At 44.1% G+C, this 21,886-nt stretch overlaps 21 non-coding genes across 21 annotated transcripts; all 21 read left to right on the forward strand.

Moving 5' to 3' along the window:
- Window positions 1–1,185: 1,185 nt before the first annotated feature.
- On the forward strand, window positions 1,186–1,257 carry trnad-guc. The gene has a single exon. It is a non-coding gene; the product is annotated as a tRNA-Asp (tRNA).
- Window positions 1,258–1,380: 123 nt separating this feature from the next.
- Window positions 1,381–1,451, forward strand: trnag-gcc. Its single transcript has one exon. It is a non-coding gene; the product is annotated as a tRNA-Gly (tRNA).
- A 530-nt stretch (window positions 1,452–1,981) lies between these two features.
- trnad-guc lies at window positions 1,982–2,053 on the forward strand. The gene has a single exon. It is a non-coding gene; the product is annotated as a tRNA-Asp (tRNA).
- A 119-nt stretch (window positions 2,054–2,172) lies between these two features.
- Window positions 2,173–2,244, forward strand: trnag-gcc. Its single transcript has one exon. It is a non-coding gene; the product is annotated as a tRNA-Gly (tRNA).
- Window positions 2,245–2,775: 531 nt separating this feature from the next.
- trnad-guc lies at window positions 2,776–2,847 on the forward strand. The gene has a single exon. It is a non-coding gene; the product is annotated as a tRNA-Asp (tRNA).
- A 119-nt stretch (window positions 2,848–2,966) lies between these two features.
- trnag-gcc lies at window positions 2,967–3,037 on the forward strand. Its single transcript has one exon. It is a non-coding gene; the product is annotated as a tRNA-Gly (tRNA).
- Window positions 3,038–3,761: 724 nt separating this feature from the next.
- On the forward strand, window positions 3,762–3,832 carry trnag-gcc. Its single transcript has one exon. It is a non-coding gene; the product is annotated as a tRNA-Gly (tRNA).
- Window positions 3,833–5,359: 1,527 nt separating this feature from the next.
- Window positions 5,360–5,430, forward strand: trnag-gcc. Its single transcript has one exon. It is a non-coding gene; the product is annotated as a tRNA-Gly (tRNA).
- A 725-nt stretch (window positions 5,431–6,155) lies between these two features.
- On the forward strand, window positions 6,156–6,226 carry trnag-gcc. The gene has a single exon. It is a non-coding gene; the product is annotated as a tRNA-Gly (tRNA).
- Window positions 6,227–6,952: 726 nt separating this feature from the next.
- Window positions 6,953–7,023, forward strand: trnag-gcc. Its single transcript has one exon. It is a non-coding gene; the product is annotated as a tRNA-Gly (tRNA).
- A 2,315-nt stretch (window positions 7,024–9,338) lies between these two features.
- Window positions 9,339–9,409, forward strand: trnag-gcc. The gene has a single exon. It is a non-coding gene; the product is annotated as a tRNA-Gly (tRNA).
- A 725-nt stretch (window positions 9,410–10,134) lies between these two features.
- trnag-gcc lies at window positions 10,135–10,205 on the forward strand. Its single transcript has one exon. It is a non-coding gene; the product is annotated as a tRNA-Gly (tRNA).
- Window positions 10,206–11,732: 1,527 nt separating this feature from the next.
- Window positions 11,733–11,803, forward strand: trnag-gcc. Its single transcript has one exon. It is a non-coding gene; the product is annotated as a tRNA-Gly (tRNA).
- A 726-nt stretch (window positions 11,804–12,529) lies between these two features.
- Window positions 12,530–12,600, forward strand: trnag-gcc. Its single transcript has one exon. It is a non-coding gene; the product is annotated as a tRNA-Gly (tRNA).
- A 532-nt stretch (window positions 12,601–13,132) lies between these two features.
- trnad-guc lies at window positions 13,133–13,204 on the forward strand. Its single transcript has one exon. It is a non-coding gene; the product is annotated as a tRNA-Asp (tRNA).
- Window positions 13,205–16,313: 3,109 nt separating this feature from the next.
- trnad-guc lies at window positions 16,314–16,385 on the forward strand. The gene has a single exon. It is a non-coding gene; the product is annotated as a tRNA-Asp (tRNA).
- A 120-nt stretch (window positions 16,386–16,505) lies between these two features.
- trnag-gcc lies at window positions 16,506–16,576 on the forward strand. Its single transcript has one exon. It is a non-coding gene; the product is annotated as a tRNA-Gly (tRNA).
- A 724-nt stretch (window positions 16,577–17,300) lies between these two features.
- Window positions 17,301–17,371, forward strand: trnag-gcc. The gene has a single exon. It is a non-coding gene; the product is annotated as a tRNA-Gly (tRNA).
- A 533-nt stretch (window positions 17,372–17,904) lies between these two features.
- trnad-guc lies at window positions 17,905–17,976 on the forward strand. The gene has a single exon. It is a non-coding gene; the product is annotated as a tRNA-Asp (tRNA).
- A 921-nt stretch (window positions 17,977–18,897) lies between these two features.
- On the forward strand, window positions 18,898–18,968 carry trnag-gcc. Its single transcript has one exon. It is a non-coding gene; the product is annotated as a tRNA-Gly (tRNA).
- Window positions 18,969–19,694: 726 nt separating this feature from the next.
- Window positions 19,695–19,766, forward strand: trnag-gcc. The gene has a single exon. It is a non-coding gene; the product is annotated as a tRNA-Gly (tRNA).
- The last annotated feature ends 2,120 nt before the right edge of the window (window positions 19,767–21,886 follow it).

Consider the following 21,886-nt stretch of genomic DNA (forward strand, 5'->3'; position numbering starts at 1 on the left):
AGTAGACTTTGGTGAATCCATTGCAGATTTCCAGTGTGTGAGGTGATTAACTTTTTGCAAGGCTTTAGTTGTTAAATGGGAAAGAGTAACCAACTTGTCAGTGACAACTGTCTTGAGTTTGGCATTTGTGACAATGTCCTGGGATTACCCACAAACGCCTCACCTGCAAACTAGTATTGTGTGGCTTGTGAGCGGTAATAGAGCAAAATCGATTACATGTACGTGTTTGTGAGAGTCTCAGATTTCCATAGCTGGGTCATAGTAGTTCCTAGCTCCAACCATTCAGTCTCTACAGATATTTTTGTTAGAAGGGTTTAAGAGCCAAAATTCCAAATTTAGGGTTAGTACCAATGCTCCACGTTTTTTCAAAGTTCCAACCCACCTGCTCCTCGTTAGTATAGTGGTGAGTATCCCCGCCTGTCACGCCGGAGACCGGGGTTCAATTCCCCGACGGGGAGAAAGTACTGCTCTTTTTTTAGGGTGAACAATGTTGTTGAGCCCACAAAGTGGAACATATTCTTGGAAAAAAAAGCTTTATGATACAATTTCCTGCATTTTGAGGTTAACTCAGCCTTCCAAGGCATTGGTTGTTCAGTGTAGAATTCTCAGCCTGCCACGCGGGAGGCCCGGGTTCGATTCCCGGCCAATGCAGGAAGTTTTGAACATGTCATTTCGACAAGTATGCAAACCCCTGAGGAGGAAATCTGTGTTAGATTGCCAGGCAAACAGAAATCTCTGGTCTTGGTCGAATTCTCAACTGACTCTTGAAAAATAAGACTTTGAACATTTACTCATTCTCAGTAGACTTTGGTGAATCCATTGCAGATTTCCAGTGTGTGAGGTGATTAACTTTTTGCAAGGCTTTAGTTGTTAAATGGGAAAGAGTAACCAACTTGTCAGTGACAACTGTCTTGAGTTTGGCATTTGTGACAATGTCCTGGGATTACCCACAAAACGCCTCACCTGCAAACTAGTATTGTGTGGTTTTGTGAGCAGTATAGAGCAAAATCGATTACATGTACGTGTTTGTGAGAGTCTCAGCTTTCCATAGCTGGGTCATAGTAGTTCCTAGCTCCAACCATTCAGTCTCTACAGATATTTTTGTTAGAAGGGTTTAAGCCCAACATTCCAAATTTAGGGTTAGTACCAACGCTCCACGTTTTTTCAAAGTTCCAACCCACCTGCTCCTCGTTAGTATAGTGGTGAGTATCCCCGCCTGTCACGCGGGAGACCGGGGTTCAATTCCCCGACGGGGAGAAAGTACTGCTCTTTTTTTAGGGTGAACAATGTTGCTGAGGCCACACAAAGTGGAACATATTTTTGGAAAAAAAGCTTTATGATACAATTTCCTGCCTTTGAGGTTAAACTCAGCCTTCCAAGGCATTGGTTGTTCAGTGGTAGAATTCTCGCCTGCCACGCGGGAGGCCCGGGTTCGATTCCCGGCCAATGCAGGAAGTTTTGAACATGTCATTTCGACAAGTATGCAAACCCTGAGGAGGAAATCTGTGTTAGATTGCCAGGCAAACAGAAATCTCTGGTCTTGGTCGAATTCTCAACTGACTCTTGAAAAATAAGACTTTGAACATTTACTCATTCTCAGTAGACTTTGGTGAATCCATTGCAGATTTCCAGTGTGTGAGGTGATTAACTTTTTGCAAGGCTTTAGTTGTTAAATGGGAAAGAGTAACCAACTTGTCAGTGACAACTGTCTTGAGTTTGGCATTTGTGACAATGTCCTGGATTACCCACAAACGCCTCACCTGCAAACTAGTATTGTGTGGCTTGTGAGCAGTATAGAGCAAAATCGATTACATGTACGTGTTGTGAGAGTCTCAGCTTTCCATAGCTGGGTCATAGTAGTTCCTAGCTCCAACCATTCAGTCTCTACAGATATTTTTGTTAGAAGGGTTTAAGCCCAACATTCCAAATTTAGGGTTAGTACCAACGCTCCACGTTTTTTTCAAAGTTCCAACCCACCTGCTCCTCGTTAGTATAGTGGTGAGTATCCCCGCCTGTCACGCGGGAGACCGGGGTTCAATTCCCCGACGGGGAGAAAGTACTGCTCTTTTTTTAGGGTGAACAATGTTGCTGAGCCCACAAAGTGGAACATATTTTGGAAAAAAAGCTTTATGATACAATTTCCTGCCTTTGAGGTTAACTCAGCCTTCCAAGGCATTGGTTGTTCAGTGGTAGAATTCTCGCCTGCCACGCGGGAGGGCCCGGGTTCGATTCCCGGCCAATGCAGGAAGTTTTGAACATGTCATTTCGACAAGTATGCAAACCCCTGAGGAGGAAATCTGTGTTAGATTGCCAGGCAAAACAGAAATCTCTGGTCTTGGTCGAATTCTCAACTGACTCTTGAAAAATAAGACTTTGAACATTTACTCATTCTCAGTAGACTTTGGTGAATCCATTGCAGATTTCCAGTGTGTGAGGTGATTAACTTTTTGCAAGGCTTTAGTTGTTAAATGGGAAAGAGTAACCAACTTGTCAGTGACAACTGTCTTGAGTTTGGCATTTGTGACAATGTCCTGGGATTACCACAAAACGCCTCACCTGCAAACTAGTATTGTGTGGCTTGTGAGCGTATAGAGCAAAATCGATTACATGTACGTGTTTGTGAGAGTCTCAGCTTCCATAGCGGGGTCATAGTAGTTCCTAGCTCCAACCATTCAGTCTCTACAGATATTTTTGTTAGAAGGGTTTAAGCCCAACATTCCAAATTTAGGGTTAGTACCAATGCTCCACGTTTTTTCAAAGTTCCAACCCACCTGCTCCTCGTTAGTATAGTGGTGAGTATCCCCGCCTGTCACGCGGGAGACCGGGGTTCAATTCCCCGACGGGGAGAAAGTACTGCTCTTTTTTTAGGGTGAACAATGTTGCTGAGCCCACAAAGTGGAACATATTTTGGAAAAAAAGCTTTATGATACCATTTCCTGCCTTTGAGGTTAACTCAGCCTTCCAAGGCATTGGTTGTTCAGTGGTAGAATTCTCGCCTGCCACGCGGGAGGCCCGGGTTCGATTCCCGGCCAATGCAGGAAGTTTTGAACATGTCATTTCGACAAGTATGCAAACCCCTGAGGAGGAAATCTGTGTTAGATTGCCAGGCAAACAGAAATCTCTGGTCTTGGTCGAATTCTACAACTGACTCTTGAAAATAAGACTTTGAACATTTACTCATTCTCAGTAGACTTTGGTGAATCCATTGCAGATTTCCAGTGTGTGAGGTGATTAACTTTTTGCAAGGCTTTAGTTGTTAAATGGGAAAGAGTAACCAACTTGTCAGTGACAACTGTCTTGAGTTTGGCATTTGTGACAATGTCCTGGGATTACCCACAAACGCCTCACCTGCAAACTAGTATTGTGTGGCTTGTGAGCGTATAGAGCAAAATCGATTACATGTACGTGTTTGTGAGAGTCTCAGCTTTCCATAGCGGGGTCCATAGTAGTTCCTAGCTCCAACCATTCAGTCTCTACAGATATTTTTGTTAGAAGGGTTTAAGCCCAACATTCCAAATTTAGGGTTAGTACCAATGCTCCACGTTTTTTCAAAGTTCCAACCCACCTGCTCCTTGTTAGTATAGTGGTGAGTATCCCAGCCTGTCACGCGGGAGACCGGGGTTCAATTCCCCGACGGGGAGAAAGTACTGCTCTTTTTTAGGGTGAACAATGTTGCTTGCGCCCACAAAGTGGAACATATTTTTGGAAAAAAAGCTTTATGATACAATTTCCTGCCTTTGAGGTTAACTCAGCCTTCCAAGGCATTGGTTGTTCAGTGGTAGAATTCTCGCCTGCCACGCGGGAGGCCCGGGTTCGATTCCCGGCCAATGCAGGAAGTTTTGAACATGTCATTTCGACAAGTATGCAAACCCCTGAGGAGGAAATCTGTGTTAGATTGCCAGGCAAACAGAAATCTCTGGGTCTTGGTCGAATTCTCAACTGACTCTTGAAAAATAAGACTTTGGAACATTTACTCATTCTCAGTAGACTTTGGTGAATCCATTGCAGATTTCCAGTGTGTGAGGTGATTAACTTTTTGCAAGGCTTTAGTTGTTAAATGGGAAAGAGTAACCAACTTGTCAGTGACAACTGTCTTGAGTTTGGCATTTGTGACAATGTCCTGGGATTACCCACAAACGCCTCACCTGCAAACTAGTATTGTGTGGCTTGTGAGCGGTATAGAGCAAATCGATTACATGTACGTGTTTGTGAGAGTCCTCAGCTTTCCATAGCTGGGGTCATAGTAGTTCCTAGCTCCAACCATTCAGTCTCTACAGATATTTTTGTTAGAAGGGTTTAAGCCCAAAATTCCAAATTTAGGGTTAGTACCAATGCTCCACGTTTTTTCAAAGTTCCAACCCACCTGCTCCTCGTTAGTATAGTGGTGAGTATCCCTGCCTGTCCACGCCGGAGACCGGGGTTCAATTCCCCGACGGGGAGAAAGTACTGCTCGTTTTTTAGGGTGAACAATGTTGTTGAGCCCACAAAGTGGAAACATATTCTTGGAAAAAAAGCTTTATGATACAATTTCCTGCCTTGAGGTTAACTCAGCCTTCCAAGGCATTGGTTGTTCAGTGGTAGAATTCCTCGCCTGCCACGCGGGAGGCCCGGGTTCGATTCCCGGCCAATGCAGGAAGTTTTGAACATGTCCATTTCGACAAGTATGCAAACCCCTGAGGAGGAAATCTGTGTTAGATTGCCAGGCAAACAGAAATCTCTGGTCTTGGTCGAATTCTCAACTGACTCTTGAAAAATAAGACTTTGAACATTTTACTCATTCTCAGTAGACTTTGGTGAATCCATTGCAGATTTCCAGTGTGTGAGGTGATTAACTTTTTGCAAGGCTTTAGTTGTTAAATGGGAAAGAGTAACCAACTTGTCAGTGACAACTGTCTTGAGTTTGGCAATTTGTGACAATGTCCTGGGATTACCCACAAACGCCTCACCTGCAAACTAGTATTGTGTGGCTTGTGAGCGGTATAGAGCAAAATCGATTACATGTACGTGTTTGTGAGAGTCTCAGCTTTCCATAGCTGGGTCATAGTAGTTCCTAGCTCCAACCATTCAGTCTCTACAGATATTTTTGTTAGAAGGGTTTAAGCCCAAAATTCCAAATTTAGGGTTAGTACCAATGCTCCACGTTTTTTCAAAGTTCCAACCCACCTGCTCCTCGTTAGTATAGTGGTGAGTATCCCCGCCTGTCACGCCGGAGACCGGGGTTCAATTCCCCGACGGGGAGAAAGTACTGCTCTTTTTTAGGGTGAACAATGTTGTTGAGCCCACAAAGTGGAACATATTCTTGGAAAAAAAAGCTTTATGATACAATTTCCTGCCTTTGAGGTTAACTCAGCCTTCCAAGGCATTGGTTGTTCAGTGGTAGAATTCTCGCCTGCCACGCGGGAGGCCCGGGTTCGATTCCCGGCCAATGCAGGAAGTTTTGAACATGTCATTTCGACAAGTATGCAAACCCCTGAGGAGGAAATCTGTGTTAGATTGCCAGGCAAACAGAAATCTCTGGTCTTGGTCGAATTCTCACTGACTCTTGAAAAATAAGACTTTGAACATTTACTCATTCTCAGTAGACTTTGGTGAATCCATTGCAGATTTCCAGTGTGTGAGGTGATTAACTTTTGCAAGGCTTTAGTTGTTAAATGGGAAAGAGTAACCAACTTGTCAGTGACAACTGTCTTGAGTTTGCATTTGTGACAATGTCCTGGGATTACCCACAAACGCCTCACCTGCAAACTAGTATTGTGTGGCTTGTGAGCGGTATAGAGCAAAATCGATTACATGTACGTGTTTGTGAGAGTCTCAGCTTTCCATAGCGGGGTCATAGTAGTTCCTAGCTCCAACCATTCAGTCTCTACAGATATTTTTGTTAGAAGGGTTTAAGCCCAACATTCCAAATTTAGGGTTAGTACCAATGCTCCCACGTTTTTTCAAAGTTCCCAACCCACCTGCTCCTCGTTAGTATAGTGGTGAGTATCCCCGCCTGTCACGCGGGAGACCGGGGTTCAATTCCCCCACGGGGAGAAAGTACTGCTCTTTTTTTAGGGTGAACAATGTGGTTGAGCCCACAAAGTGGAACATATTCTTGGAAAAAAAGCTTTATGATACAATTTCCTGCCTTTGAGGTTAAACTCAGCCCTTCCAAGGCATTGGTTGTTCAGTGGTAGAATTCTCGCCTGCCACGCGGGAGGCCCGGGTTCGATTCCCGGCCAATGCAGGAAGTTTTGAACATGTCATTTCGACAAGTATGCAAACCCCTGAGGAGGAAATCTGTGTTAGATTGCCAGGCAAACAGAAATCTCTGGTCTTGGTCGAATTCTCAACTGACTCTTGAAAATAAGACTTTGAACATTTACTCATCTCAGTAGACTTTGGTGAATCCATGGCAGATTTCCAGTGTGTGAGGTGATTAACTTTTTGCAAGGCTTTAGTTGTTAAAATGGGAAAGAGTAACCACTTGTCAGTGACAACTGTCTTGAGTTTGGCATTTGTGACAATGTCCTGGGATTACCCACAAACGCCTCACCTGCAAACTAGTATTGTGTGGCTTGTGAGCGGTATAGAGCAAAATCGATTACATGTACGTGTTTGTGAGAGTCTCAGCTTTCCATAGCGGGGTCAATAGTAGTTCCTAGCTCCAACCATTCAGTCTCTACAGATATTTTTGTTAGAAGGGTTTAAGCCCAACATTCCAAATTTAGGGTTAGTACCAATGCTCCACGTTTTTTCAAAGTTCCAACCCACCTGCTCCTCGTTAGTATAGTGGTGAGTATCCCCGCCTGTCACGCGGGGAGACCGGGGTTCAATTCCCCACGGGGGAGAAAGTACTACTGCTCTTTTTTTAGGTGAACAATGTTGTTGAGCCCACAAAGTGGAACATATTCTTGGAAAAAAAGCTTTATGATACAATTTCCTGCCTTTGAGGTTAACTCAGCCTTCCAAGGCATTGGTTGTTCAGTGGTAGAATTCTCGCCTGCCACGCGGGAGGCCCGGGTTCGATTCCCGGCCAATGCAGGAAGTTTTGAACATGTCATTTCGACAAGTATGCAAACCCCTGAGGAGGAAATCTGTGTTAGATTGCCAGGCAAACAGAAATCTCTGGTCTTGGTCGAATTCTCAACTGACTCTTGAAAAATAAGACTTTGAACATTTACTCATTCTCAGTAGACTTTGGTGAATCCATTGCAGATTTCCAGTGTGTGAGGTGATTAACTTTTTGCAAGGCTTTAGTTGTTAAATGGGAAAGAGTAACCAACTTGTCAGTGACAACTGTCTTGAGTTTGGCATTTGTGACAATGTCCTGGGATTACCCACAAACGCCTCACCTGCAAACTAGTATTGTGTGCTTGTGAGCGGTATAGAGCAAAATCGATTACATGTACGTGTTTGTGAGAGTCTCAGCTTTCCATAGCTGGGTCATAGTAGTTCCTAGCTCCAACCATTCAGTCTCTACAGATATTTTTGTTAGAAGGGTTTAAGCCCAAAATTCCAAATTTAGGGTTAGTACCAATGCTCCACGTTTTTTCAAGTTCCAACCCACCTGCTCCTCGTTAGTATAGTGGTGAGTATCCCCGCCTGTCACGCCGGAGACCGGGGTTCAATTCCCCGACGGGGAGAAAGTACTGCTCTTTTTTAGGGTGAACAATGTTGTTGAGCCCACAAAGTGGAACATATTCTTGGAAAAAAAAGCTTTATGATACAATTTCCTGCCTTTGAGGTTAACTCAGCCTTCCAAGGCATTGGTTGTTCAGTGGTAGAATTCTCGCCTGCCACGCGGAGGCCCGGGTTCGATTCCCGGCCAATGCAGGAAGTTTTGAACATGTCATTTCGACAAGTATGCAAAACCCCTGAGGAGGAAATCTGTGTTAGATTGCCAGGCAACACAGAAATCTCTGGTCTTGGTCGAATTCTCAACTGACTCTTGAAAAATAGGACTTTGAACATTTACTCATTCTCAGTAGACTTTGGTGAATCCATTGCAGATTTCCAGTGTGTGAGGTGATTAACTTTTTGCAAGGCTTTAGTTTGTTAAATGGGAAAGAGTAAACCAACTTGTCAGTGACAACTGTCTTGAGTTTGGCATTTGTGACAATGTCCTGGGATTACCCACAACGCCTCACCTGCAAACTAGTATTGTGTGGCTTGTGAGCGGTATAGAGCAAAATCGATTACATGTACGTTGTTTGTGTAGAGTCTCAGCTTCCATAGCGGGGGTCATAGTAGTTCCTAGCTCCAACCATCAGTCTCTACAGATATTTTTGTTAGAAGGGTTTAAGCCCAACATTCCAAATTTAGGGTTAGTACCAATGCTCCACGTTTTTTCAAAGTTACCAACCCACCTGCTCCTCGTTAGTATAGTGGTGAGTATCCCCGCCTGTCACGCGGGAGACCGGGGTTCAATTCCCCCACAGGGGAGAAAGTACTGCTCTTTTTTAGGGTGAAATATGTGTTGAGCCCACAAAGTGGAACATATTCTTGGAAAAAAAGCTTTATGATACAATTTCCCTGCCTTTGAGGTTAACTCAGCCTTCCAAGGCATTGGGTTGTTCAGTGGTAGAATTCTCGCCTGCCACGCGGGAGGCCCGGGTTCGATTCCCGGCCAATGCAGGAAGTTTGAACATGTCATTTCGACAAGTATGCAAACCCCTGAGGAGGAAATCTGTGTTAGATTGCCAGGCAAACAGAAATCTCTGGTCTTGGTCGAATTCTCAACTGACTCTTGAAATAAGACTTTGAACATTTACTCATTCTCAGTAGACTTTGGTGAATCCATTGCAGATTTCCAGTGTGTGAGGTGATTAACTTTTTGCAAGGCTTTAGTTGTTAAATGGGAAAGAGTAACCAACTTGTCAGTGAACAACTGTCTTGAGTTTGGCATTTGTGACAATGTCCTGGGATTACCCACAAACGCCTACACCTGCAAACTAGTATTGTGTGGCTTGTGAGCGGTATAGAGCAAAATCGATTACATGACGTGTTTGTGAGAGTCGCAGCTTTCCATAGCTGGGTCATAGTAGTTCCTAGCTCCAACCATTCAGTCTCTACAGATATTTTTGTTAGAAGGGTTTAAAGCCCAAAATTCCAAATTTAGGGTTAGTACCAATGCTCCACGTTTTTCAAAGTTCCAACCCACCTAGCTCCTCGTTAGTATAGTGGTGAGTATCCCCGCCTGTCACGCGGAGACCGGGGTTCAATTCCCCGACAGGGAGAAAGTACTGCTCTTTTTTTAGGGTGAAATATGTTGTTGAGCCCACAAAGTGGAACATATTCTTGGAAAAAAAGCTTTATGATACAATTTCCTGCCTTTGAGGTTAACTCAGCCTTCCAAGGCATTGGTTGTTCAGTGGTAGAATTCTCGCCTGCCACGCGGGAGGCCCGGGTTCGATTCCCGGCCAATGCAGGAAGTTTTGAACATGTCATTTCGACAAGTATGCAAAACCCCTGAGGAGGAAATCTGTGTTAGATTGCCAGGCAAACAGAAATCTTCTGGTCTTGGTCGAATTCTCAACTGACTCTTGAAAAATAAGACTTTGAACATTTACCTCATTCTCAGTAGACTTTGGTGAATCCATTGCAGATTTCCAGTGTGTGAGGTGATTAACTTTTTGCAAGGCTTTAGTTGTTAAATGGGAAAGAGTAACCAACTTGTCAGTGACAACTGTCTTGAGTTTGGCATTTGTGACAATGTCCTGGGATTACCCACAAACGCCTCACCTGCAAACTAGTATTGTGTGGCTTGTGAGCGGTATAGAGCAAAATCGATTACATGTACGTGTTTGTGAGAGTCTCAGCTTTCCATAGCTGGGTCATAGTAGTTCCTAGCTCCAACCATTCAGTCTCTACAGATATTTTTGTTAGAAGGTTTAAGCCCAAAATTCCAAATTTAGGGTTAGTACCAATGCTCCACGTTTTTTCAAAGTTCCAACCCACCTGCTCCTCGTTAGTATAGTGGTGAGTATCCCCGCCTGTCACGCCGGAGACCGGGGTTCAATTCCCCGACGGGGAGAAAGTACTGCTCTTTTTTTAGGGTGAACAATGTTGTTGAGCCCACAAAGTGGAACATATTCTTGGAAAAAAGCTTTATGATACAATTTCCTGCCTTTGAGGTTAACTCAGCCTTCCAAGGCATTGGTTGTTCAGTGGTAGAATTCTCGCCTGCCACGCGGGAGGCCCGGGTTCGATTCCCGGCCAATGCAGGAAGTTTTGAACATGTCATTTCGACAAGTATGCAAACCCCTGAGGAGGAAATCTGTGTTAGATTGCCAGGCAAACAGAAATCTCTGGTCTTGGTCGAATTCTCAACTGACTCTTGAAAAATAAGACTTTGAACATTTACTCATTCTCAGTAGACTTTGGTGAATCCATTGCAGATTTCCAGTGTGTGAGGTGATTAACTTTTGCAAGGCTTTAGTTGTTAAATGGGAAAGAGTAACCAACTTGTCAGTGACAACTGTCTTGAGTTTGGCATTTGTGACAATGTCCTGGGATTACCCACAAACGCCTCACCTGCAAACTAGTATTGTGTGGCTTGTGAGCAGGTATAGAGCAAAATCGATTACATGTACGTGTTTGTGAGAGTCTCAGCTTTCCATAGCTGGGTCATAGTAGTTCCTAGCTCCAACCATTCAGTCTCTACAGATATTTTTGTTAGAAGGGTTTAAGCCACAACATTCCAAATTTAGGGTTAGTACCAATGCTCCACGTTTTTTCAAAGTTACCAACCCACCTGCTCCTCGTTAGTATAGTGGTGAGTATCCCCGCCTGTCACGCGGGAGACCGGGGTTCAATTCCCCCGACGGGGAGAAAGTACATGCTCTTTTTTTAGGGTGAACAATGTTGCTGAGCCCACAAAGTGGAACATATTCTTGGAAAAAAAAGCTTTATGATACAATTTCCTGCCTTTGAGGTTAACTCAGCCTTCCAAGGCATTGGTTGTTCAGTGGTAGAATTCTCGCCTGCCACGCGGGAGGCCCGGGGTTCGATTCCCGGCCAATGCAGGAAGTTTTGAACATGTCATTTCGACAAGTATGCAAACCCCTGAGGAGGAAATCTGTGTTAGATTGCCAGGCAAACAGAAATCTCTGGTCTTGGTCGAATTCTCAACTGACTCTTTGAAAAATAAGACTTTGAACATTTACTCATTCTCAGTAGACTTTGGTGAATCCATTGCAGATTTCCAGTGTGTGAGGTGATTAACTTTTTGCAAGGCTTTAGTTTGTTAAATGGGAAAGAGTAACCAACTTGTCAGTGACAACTGTCTTGAGTTTGGCATTTGTGACAATGTCCTGGGATTACCCACAAACGCCTCACCTGCAAACTAGTATTGTGTGGCTTGTGAGCAGGTATAGAGCAAAATCGATTACATGTACGTGTTTGTGAGAGTCTCAGCTTTCCATAGCTGGGTCATAGTAGTTCCTAGCTCCAACCATTCAGTCTCTACAGATATTTTTGTTAGAAGGGTTTAAGCCCAACATTCCAAATTTAGTGTTAGTACCAACGCTCCACGTTTTTTCAAAGTTCCAACCCACCTGCTCCTCGTTAGTATAGTGGTGAGTATCCCCGCCTGTCACGCGGGAGACCGGGGTTCAATTCCCCGACGGGAGAAAGTACTGCTCTTTTTTAGGGTGAACAATGTTGCTGAGCCCACAAAGTGGAACATATTCTTGGAAAAAAAGCTTTATGATACAATTTCCTGCCTTTGAGGTTTAACTCAGCCTTCCAAGGCATTGGTTGTTCAGTGGTAGAATTCTCGCCTGCCACGCGGGAGGCCCGGGTTCGATTCCCGGCCAATGCAGGAAGTTTTGAACATGTCATTTCGACAAGTATGCAAACCCCTGAGGAGGAAAATCTGTGTTAGATTGCCAGGCAAACAGAAATCTCTGGTCTTGGTCGAATTCTCAACTGACTCTTGAAAAATAAGACTTTGAACATTTACTCATTCTCAGTAGACTTTGGTGAATCCATTGCAGATTTCCAGTGTGTGAGGTGATTAACTTTTTGCAAGGCTTTAGTTGTTAAATGGGAAAGAGTAACAACTTGTCAGTGACCAACTGTCTTGAGTTTGGCATTTGTGACAATGTCCTGGGATTACCCACAAACGCCTCACCTGCAAACTAGTATTGTGTGGCTTGTGAGCGGTATAGAGCAAAATCGATTACATGTACGTGTTTGTGAGAGTCTCAGCTTTCCATAGCTGGGTCATAGTAGTTCCTAGCTCCAACCATTCAGTCTCTACAGATATTTTTGTTAGAAGGGTTTAAGCCCAACATTCCAAATTTAGGGTTAGTACCAACGCTCCACGTTTTTTCAAAGTTCCAACCCACCTGCTCCTCGTTAGTATAGTGGTGAGTATCCCCGCCTGTCACGCGGAGGACCGGGGTTCAATTCCCCGACGGGGAGAAAGTACCTGCTCTTTTTTTAGGGTGAACAATGTTGTTGAGCCCACAAAGTGGAACATATTCTTGGAAAAAAAGCTTTATGATACAATTTCCTGCCTTTGAGGTTAACTCAGCCTTCCAAGGCATTGGTTGTTCAGTGGTAGAATTCTCGCCTGCCACGCGGGAGGCCCGGGTTCGATTCCCGGCCAATGCAGGAAGTTTTGAACATGTCATTTCGACAAGTATGCAAACCCCTGAGGAGGAAAATCTGTGTTAGATTGCCAGGCAAACAGAAATCTCTGGTCTTGGTCGAATTCTCAACTGACTCTTGAAAAATAAGACTTTGAACATTTACTCATTCTCAGTAGACTTTGGTGAATCCATTGCAGATTTCCAGTGTGTGAGGTGATTAACTTTTTGCAAGGCTTTAGTTGTTAAATGGGAAAGAGTAACAACTTGTCAGTGACAACTGTCTTGAGTTTGGCATTTGTGACAATGTCCTGGGATTACCCACAAACGCCTCACCTGCAAACTAGTATTGTGTGGCTTGTGAGCGGTATAGAGCAAAATCGATTACATGTACGTGTTGTGAGAGTCTCAGCTTTCCATAGCTGGGTCATAGTAGTTCCTAGCTCCAACCATTCAGTCTCTACAGATATTTTTGTTAGAAGGGTTTAAGCCCAACATTCCAAATTTAGGGTTAGTACCAATGCTCCACGTTTTTTCAAAAGTTCCAACCCACCTGCTCCTCGTTAGTATAGTGGTGAGTATCCCCGCCTGTCACGCGGGAGACCGGGGTTCAATTCCCCGACGGGGAGAAAGTACTGCTCTTTTTTTAGGGTGAACAATGTTGTTGAGCCCACAAAGTGGAACATATTCTTTGGAAAAAAAGCTTTATGATACAATTCCTGCCTTTGAGGTTAACTCAGCCTTCCAAGGCATTGGTTGTTCAGTGGTAGAATTCTCGCCTGCCACGCGGGAGGCCCGGGTTCGATTCCCGGCCCATGCAGGAAGTTTTGAACATGTCATTTCGACAAGTATGCAAACCCTGAGGAGGAAATCTGTGTTAGATTGCCAGGCAAACAGAAATCTCTGGTCTTGGTCGAATTCTCAACTGACTCTTGAAAAATAAGACTTTGAACATTTACTCATTCTCAGTAGACTTTGGTGAATCCATTGCAGATTTCCAGTGTGTGAGGTGATTAACTTTTTGCAAGGCTTTAGTTGTTAAATGGGAAAGAGTAACCAACTTGTCAGTGACAACTGTCTTGAGTTTGGCATTTGTGACAATGTCCTGGGATTACCCACAAACGCCTCACCTGCAAACTAGTATTGTGTGGCTTGTGAGCGGTATAGAGCAAAATCGATTACATGTACGTGTTTGTGAGAGTCTCAGCTTTCCATAGCTGGGTCATAGTAGTTCCTAGCTCCAACCATTCAGTCTCTACAGATATTTTTGTTAGAAGGGTTTAAGCCCAAAATTCCAAATTTAGGGTTAGTACAATGCTCCACGTTTTTTCAAAGTTCCAACCCACCTGCTCCTCGTTAGTATAGTGGTGAGTATCCCCGCCTGTCACGCCGGGAGACCGGGGTTCAATTCCCCGACGGGGAGAAAGTACTGCTCTTTTTTTTAGGGTGAACAATGTTGCTGAGCCCACAAAGTGGAACATATTCTTGGAAAAAAAGCTTTATGATACAATTTCCTGCCTTTGAGGTTAACTCAGCCTTCCAAGGCATTGGTTGTTCAGTGGTAGAATTCTCGCCTGCCACGCGGGAGGCCCGGGTTCGATTCCCGCCAATGCAGGAAGTTTTTGAACATGTCATTTCGACAAGTATGCAAACCCCTGAGGAGGAAATCTGTGTTAGATTGCCAGGCAAACAGAAATCTCTGGTCTTGGTCGAATTCTCAACTGACTCTTGAAAAATAAGACTTTGAACATTTACTCATTCTCAGTAGACTTTGGTGAATCCATTGCAGATTTCCAGTGTGTGAGGTGATTAACTTTTTGCAAGGCTTTAGTTGTTAAATGGGAAAGAGTAACCAACTTGTCAGTGACAACTGTCTTGAGTTTGGCATTTGTGACAATGTCCTGGGATTACCCACAAACGCCTCACCTGCAAACTAGTATTGTGTGGCTTGTGAGCGGTATAGAGCAAAATCGATTACATGTACGTGTTTGTGAGAGTCTCAGCTTTCCATAGCGGGGTCATAGTAGTTCCTAGCTCCAACCATTCAGTCTCTACAGATATTTTTGTTAGAAGGGTTTAAGCCCAACATTCCAAATTTAGGGTTAGTACCAATGCTCCACGTTTTTCAAAGTTCCAACCCACCTGCTCCTCGTTAGTATAGTGGTGAGTATCCCCGCCTGTCACGCCGGAGACCGGGGTTCAATTCCCCGACGGGGAGAAAGTACTGCTCTTTTTTAGGGTGAACAATGTTGTTGAGCCCACAAAGTGGAACATATTCTTGGAAAAAAAGCTTTATGATACAATTTCCCTGCCTTTGAGGTTAACTCAGCCTTCCAAGGCATTGGTTGTTCAGTGGTAGAATTCTCCGCCTGCCACGCGGGAGGCCCGGGTTCGATTCCCGGCCAATGCAGGAAGTTTTGAACATGTCATTTCGACAAGTATGCAAACCCCTGAGGAGGAAATCTGTGTTAGATTGCCAGGCAAACAGAAATCTCTGGTCTTGGTCGAATTCTCAACTGACTCTTGAAAAATAAGACTTTGAACATTTACTCATTCTCAGTAGACTTTGGTGAATCCATTGCAGATTTCCAGTGTGTGAGGTGATTAACTTTTTGCAAGGCTTTAGTTGTTAAATGGAAAGAGTAACCAACTTGTCAGTGACAACTGTCTTGAGTTTGGCATTTGTGACAATGTCCTGGGATTACCCACAAACGCCTCACCTGCAAACTAGTATTGTGTGGCTTGTGAGCGGTATAGAGCAAAATAGATTACATGTACGTGTTTGTGAGAGTCTCAGCTTTCCATAGCTGGGTCATAGTAGTTCCTAGCTCCAACCATTCAGTCTCTACAGATATTTTTGGTTAGAAGGGTTTAAGCCCAAAATTCCAAATTTAGGGTTAGTACCAATGCTCCACGTTTTTTTCAAAGTTCCAACCCACCTGCTCCTCGTTAGTATAGTGGTGAGTATCCCCGCCTGTCCACGCCGGAGACCGGGGTTCAATTCCCGACGGGGAGAAAGTACTGCTCTTTTTTTAGGGTGAACAATGTTGCTGAGCCCACAAAGTGGAACATATTCTTGGAAAAAAAGCTTTATGATACAATTTCCTGCCTTTGAGGTTAACTCAGCCTTCCAAGGCATTGGTTGTTCAGTGGTAGAATTCTCGCCTGCCATGCGGGAGGCCCGGGTTCGATTCCCGGCCAATGCAGGAAGTTTTGAACATGTCATTTCGACAAGTATGCAAACCCCTGAGGAGGAAATCTGTGTTAGATTGCCAGGCAAACAGAAATCTCTGGTCTTGGTCGAATTCTCAACTGACTCTTGAAAAATAAGACTTTGAACATTTACTCATTCTCAGTAGACTTTGGTGAATCCATTGCAGATTTCCAGTGTGTGAGGTGATTAACTTTTTGCAAGGCTTTAGTTGTTAAATGGGAAAGAGTAACCAACTTGTCAGTGACAACTGTCTTGAGTTTGGCATTTGTGACAATGTCCTGGGATTACCCACAAACGCCTCACCTGCAAACTAGTATTGTGTGGCTTGTGAGCGGTATAGAGCAAAATCGATTACATGTACGTGTTTGTGAGAGTCTCAGCTTTCCATAGCTGGGTCATAGTAGTTCCTAGCTCCAACCATTCAGTCTCTACAGATATTTTTGTTAGAAGGGTTTAAGCCCAACATTCCAAATTTAGGGTTAGTACCAATGCTCCACGTTTTTTCAAAGTTCCAACCCACCTGCTCCTCGTTAGTATAGTGGTGAGTATCCCCGCCTGTCACGCGGGAGACCGGGGTTCAATTCCCCGACGGGGAGAAAGTACTGCTCTTTTTTTAGGGTGAACAATGTTGTTGAGCCCACAAAGTGGAACATATTCTTGGAAAAAAAGCTTTATGATACAATTTCCTGCCTTTGAGGTTAACTCAGCCTTCCAAGGCATTGGTTGTTCAGTGGTAGAATTCTCGCCTGCCACGCGGGAGGCCCGGGTTCGATTCCCGGCCAATGCAGGAAGTTTTGAACATGTCATTTCGACAAGTATGCAAACCCCTGAGGAGGAAATCTGTGTTAGATTGCCAGGCAAACAGAAATCTCTGGTCTTGGTCGAATTCTCAACTGACTCTTGAAAAATAAGACTTTGAACATTTACTCATTCTCAGTAGACTTTGGTGAATCCATTGCAGATTTCCAGTGTGTGAGGTGATTAACTTTTTGCAAGGCTTTAGTTGTTAAATGGGAAAGAGTAACCAACTTGTCAGTGACAACTGTCTTGAGTTTGGCATTTGTGACAATGTCCTGGGATTACCCACAAACGCCTCACCTGCAAACTAGTATTGTGTGGCTTGTGAGCGGTATAGAGCAAAATCGATTACATGTACGTGTTTGTGAGAGTCTCAGCTTTCCATAGCTGGGTCATAGTAGTTCCTAGCTCCAACCATTCAGTCTCTACAGATATTTTTGTTAGAAGGGTTTAAGCCCAACATTCCAAATTTAGGGTTAGTACCAATGCTCCACGTTTTTTCAAAGTTACCAACCACCTGCTCCTCGTTAGTATAGTGGTGAGTATCCCCGCCTGTCACGCGGGAGACCGGGGTTCAATTCCCCCGACGGGAGAAAGTACTGCTCTTTTTTTAGGGTGAACTAATGTTGTTGAGCCACAAAGTGGAACATATTCTTGGAAAAAAAGCTTTATGATACAATTTCCTGCCTTTGAGGTTAACTCAGCCTTCCAAGGCATTGGTTGTTCAGTGGTAGAATTCTCGCCTGCCACGCGGGAGGCCCGGGTTCGATTCCCGGCCAATGCAGGAAGTTTTGAACATGTCATTTCGACAAGTATGCAAACCCTGAGGAGGAAATCTGTGTTAGATTGCCAGGCAAACAGAAATCTCTGGTCTTGGTCGAATTCTCAACTGACTCTTGAAAAATAAGACTTTGAAACATTTACTCATTCTCAGTAGAACTTTGGTGAATCCATTGCAGATTTCCAGTGTGTGATGTGATTAACTTTTTGCAAGGCTTTAGTTTTGTTAAATGGGAAAGAGTAACCACTTGTCAGTGACAACTGTCTTGAGTTTGGCATTTGTGACAATGTCCTGGGATTACCCACAAACGCCTCACCTGCAAACTAGTATTGTGTGGCTTGTGAGCGGTATAGAGCAAAATCGATTACATGTACGTGTTTGTGAGAGTCTCAGCTTTCCATAGCTGGGTCATAGTAGTTCCTAGCTCCAACCATTCAGTCTCTACAGATATTTTTGTTAGAAGGGTTTAAGCCCAACATTCCAAATTTAGGGTTAGTACCAATGCTCCACGTTTTTTCAAAGTTCCAACCACCTGCTCCTCGTTAGTATAGTGGTGAGTATCCCCGCCTGTCACGCGGGAGACCGGGGTTCAATTCCCCGACGGGGAGAAAGTACTGCTCTTTTTTTAGGGTGAACAATGTTGTTGAGCCCACAAAGTGGAACATATTCTTGGAAAAAAAGCTTTATGATACAATTTCCTGCCTTTGAGGTTAACTCAGCCTTCCAAGGCATTGGTTGTTCAGTGGTAGAATTCTCGCCTGCCACGCAGGGAGGCCCGGGTTCGATTCCCGGCCAATGCAGGAAGTTTTTGAACATGTCATTTCGACAAGTATGCAAACCCCTGAGGAGGAAATCTGTGTTAGATTGCCAGGCAAACAGAAATCTCTGGTCTTGGTCGAATTCTCAACTGACTCTTGAAAAATAAGACTTTGAACATTTACTCATTCTCAGTAGACTTTGGTGAATCCATTGCAGATTTCCAGTGTGTGAGGTGATTAACTTTTTGCAAGGCTTTAGTTGTTAAATGGGAAAGAGTAACCAACTTGTCAGTGACAACTGTCTTGAGTTTGGCATTTGTGACAATTGTCCTGGGATACCCACAAACGCCTCACCTGCAAACTAGTATTGTGTGGCTTGTGAGCGGTATAGAGCAAATCGATTACATGTACGTGTTTGGTGAGAGTCTCAGCTTTCCATAGCATGGGTCATAGTAGTTCCTAGCTCCAACCATTCAGTCTCTACAGATATTTTTGTTAGAAGGGTTTAAGCCCAAAATTCCAAATTTTAGGGTTAGTACCAATGCTCCACGTTTTTTCAAAGTTCCAACCCACCTGCTCCTCGTTAGTATAGTGGTGAGTATCCCCGCCCTGTCACGCCGGAGACCGGGGTTCAATTCCCCGACGGGGAGAAAGTACTGCTCTTTTTTTAGGGTGAAACAATGTTGTTGAGCCCACAAAGTGGAACATATTCTTGGAAAAAAAGCTTTATGATACAATTTCCTGCCTTTGAGGTTAACTCAGCCTTCCAAGGCATTGGTTGTTCAGTGGTAGAATTCTCGCCTGCCACGCGGGAGGCCCGGGTTCGATTCCCGGCCAATGCAGGAAGTTTTGAACATGTCATTTCGACAAGTATGCAAACCCCCTGAGGAGGAAATCTGTGTTAGATTGCCAGGCAAACAGAAATCTCTGGTCTTGGTCGAATTCTCAACTGACTCTTGAAAAAATAGACTTTGAACATTTACTCATTCTCAGTAGACTTTGGTGAATCCATTGCAGATTTCCAGTGGTGTGAGGTGATTAACTTTTTGCAAGGCTTTAGTTGTTAAATGGGAAGAGTAACCAACTTGTCAGTGACAACTGTCTTGAGTTGGCATTTGTGACAATGTCCTGGGATTACCCACAAACGCCTCACCTGCAAACTAGTATTGTGTGGCTTGTGAGCGGTATAGAGCAAAATCGATTACATGTACGTGTTTGTGAGAGTCTCAGCTTTCCATAGCGGGGTCATAGTAGTTCCTAGCTCCAACCATTCAGTCTCTACAGATATTTTTGTTAGAAGGGTTTAAGCCCAAACATTCCAAATTTAGGGTTAGTACCAATGCTCCACGTTTTTTCAAAGTTACCAACCCACTGCTCCTCGTTAGTATAGTGGTGAGTATCCCCGCCTGTCACGCCGGGAGACCGGGGTTCAATTCCCCGACGGGGAGGAAAGTACTGCTCTTTTTTTAGGGTGAACAATGTTGTTGAGCCCACAAAGTGGAACATATTCTTGGAAAAAAAGCTTTATGATACAATTTCCTGCCTTTGAGGTTAACTCAGCCTCCAAGGCATTGGTTGTTCAGTGGTAGAATTCTCGCCTGCCACGCGGGAGGGCCCGGGTTCGATTCCCGGCCAATGCAGGAAGTTTTGAACATGTCATTTCGACAAGTATGCAAACCCCTGAGGAGGAAATCTGTGTTAGATTGCCAGGCAAACAGAAACTCTGGTCTTGGTCGAATTCTCAACGGACTCTTGAAAAATAAGACTTTGAACATTTACTCATTCTCAGTAGACTTTGGTGAATCCATTGCGATTTCCAGTGTGTGAGGTGATTAACTTTTTGCAAGGCTTTAGTTGTTAAATGGGAAAGAGTAACCAACTTGTCAGTGACAACTGTCTTGAGTTGGCATTTGTGACAAGTCTGGGATTACCCACAAACGCCTCACCTGCAAACTAGTATTGTGTGGCTTGTGAGCGGTATAGAGCAAAATCGATTACATGTACGGTTTGTGAGAGTCTCAGCTTCCATAGCTGGGTCATAGTAGTTCCTAGCTCCAACCATTCAGTCCTCTACAGATATTTTTGTTAGAAGGGTTTAAGCCAAAATTCCAAATTTAGGGTTATACCAATGCTCCACGTTTTTTCAAAGTTCCAACCCACTGCTCCTCGTTAGTATAGTGGTGAGTATCCCCCGCCTGTCACGCGGAGACCGGGGTTCAATTCCCCGACGGGGAGAAAGTACTGCCTCTTTTTTAGGGTGACAATGTTGTTGAGCCCACAAAGTGGAACATATTCTTGGAAAAAAAGCTTATATGATACAATTTCCTGCCTTTGAGGTTAACTCAGCCTTCCAAGGCATTGGTTGTTCAGTGGTAGAATTCTCGCCTGCCACGAGGGAGGCCCGGGTTCGATTCCCGGCCAATGCAGGAAGTTTTGAACATGTCATTTCGACAAGTATGCAAACCCCTGAGGAGGAAATCTGTGTTAGATTGCCAGGCCAAACAGAAATCTCTGGTCTTGGTCGAATTCTCAACTGACTCTTGAAAAATAAGACTTTGAACATTTACTCATTCTCAGTAGACTTTGGTGAATCCATTGCAGATTTCCAGTGTCGTGAGGTGATTAACTTTTGCAAGGCTTTAGTTGTTAAATGGGAAAGAGTAACCAACTTGTCAGTGACAACTGTCTTGAGTTTGGCATTTGTGACAATGTCCTCCTGGATTACCCACAACGCCCTCACCTGCAAACTAGTATTGTGTGGCTTGTGAGCGGTATAGAGCAAAATCGATTACATGTACGTGTTTGTGAGAGTCTCAGCTTTCCATAGCTGGGTCATAGTAGTTCCTAGCTCCAACCATTCAGTCTCTACAGATATTTTTGTTAGAAGGGTTTAAGCCCAAAATTCCAAATTTAGGGTTAGTACCAATGCTCCACGTTTTTTCAAAGTTCCAACCCACCTGCTCCTCGTTAGTATAGTGGTGAGTATCCCCGCCTGTCACGCCGGAGACCGGGGTTCAATTCCCCACGGGGAGAAGTACTGCTCTTTTTTTAGGGTGAACAATGTTGTTGAGCCCACAAAGTGGAACATATTCTTGGAAAAAAAGCTTTATGATACAATTCCTGCCTTTGAGGTTAACTCAGCCTTCCAAGGCATTGGTTGTTCAGTGGTAGAATTCTCGCCTGCCACGAGGGAGGCCCGGGTTCGATTCCCGGCCAATGCAGGAAGTTTTGAACATGTCATTTCGACAAGTATGCAAACCCCTGAGGAGGAAATCTGTGTTAGATTGCCAGGCAAACAGAATCTCTGGTCTTGGTCGAATTCTCAACTGACTCTTGAAAAATAAGACTTTGAACATTTTACTCATTCTCAGTAGACTTTGGTGAATCCATTGCAGATTTCCAGTGTGTGAGGTGATTAACTTTTTGCAAGGCTTTAGTTGTTAAATGGGAAAGAGTAACCAACTGTCAGTGACAACTGTCTGAGTTTTGGCATTTGTGACAATGTCCTGGGATTACCCACAAACGCCCTCACCTGCAAACTAGTATTGTGTGGCTGTGAGCGGTATAGAGCAAAATCGATTACATGTACGTGTTTGTGAGAGTCTCAGCTTTACATAGCTGGGTCATAGTAGTTCCTAGCTCCACCATTCAGTCTCTACAGATATTTTTTGTTAGAAGGGTTTAAGCCCAACATTCCAAATTTAGGGTTAGTACCAATGCTCCACGTTTTTTCAAAGTACCAACCCACCTGCTCCTCGTT

The sequence above is a fragment of the Oncorhynchus mykiss genome, unplaced genomic scaffold (assembly GCF_013265735.2).
Source record: "Oncorhynchus mykiss isolate Arlee unplaced genomic scaffold, USDA_OmykA_1.1 un_scaffold_362, whole genome shotgun sequence".
NCBI classification, from domain to species: Eukaryota; Metazoa; Chordata; class Actinopteri; order Salmoniformes; family Salmonidae; genus Oncorhynchus; species Oncorhynchus mykiss.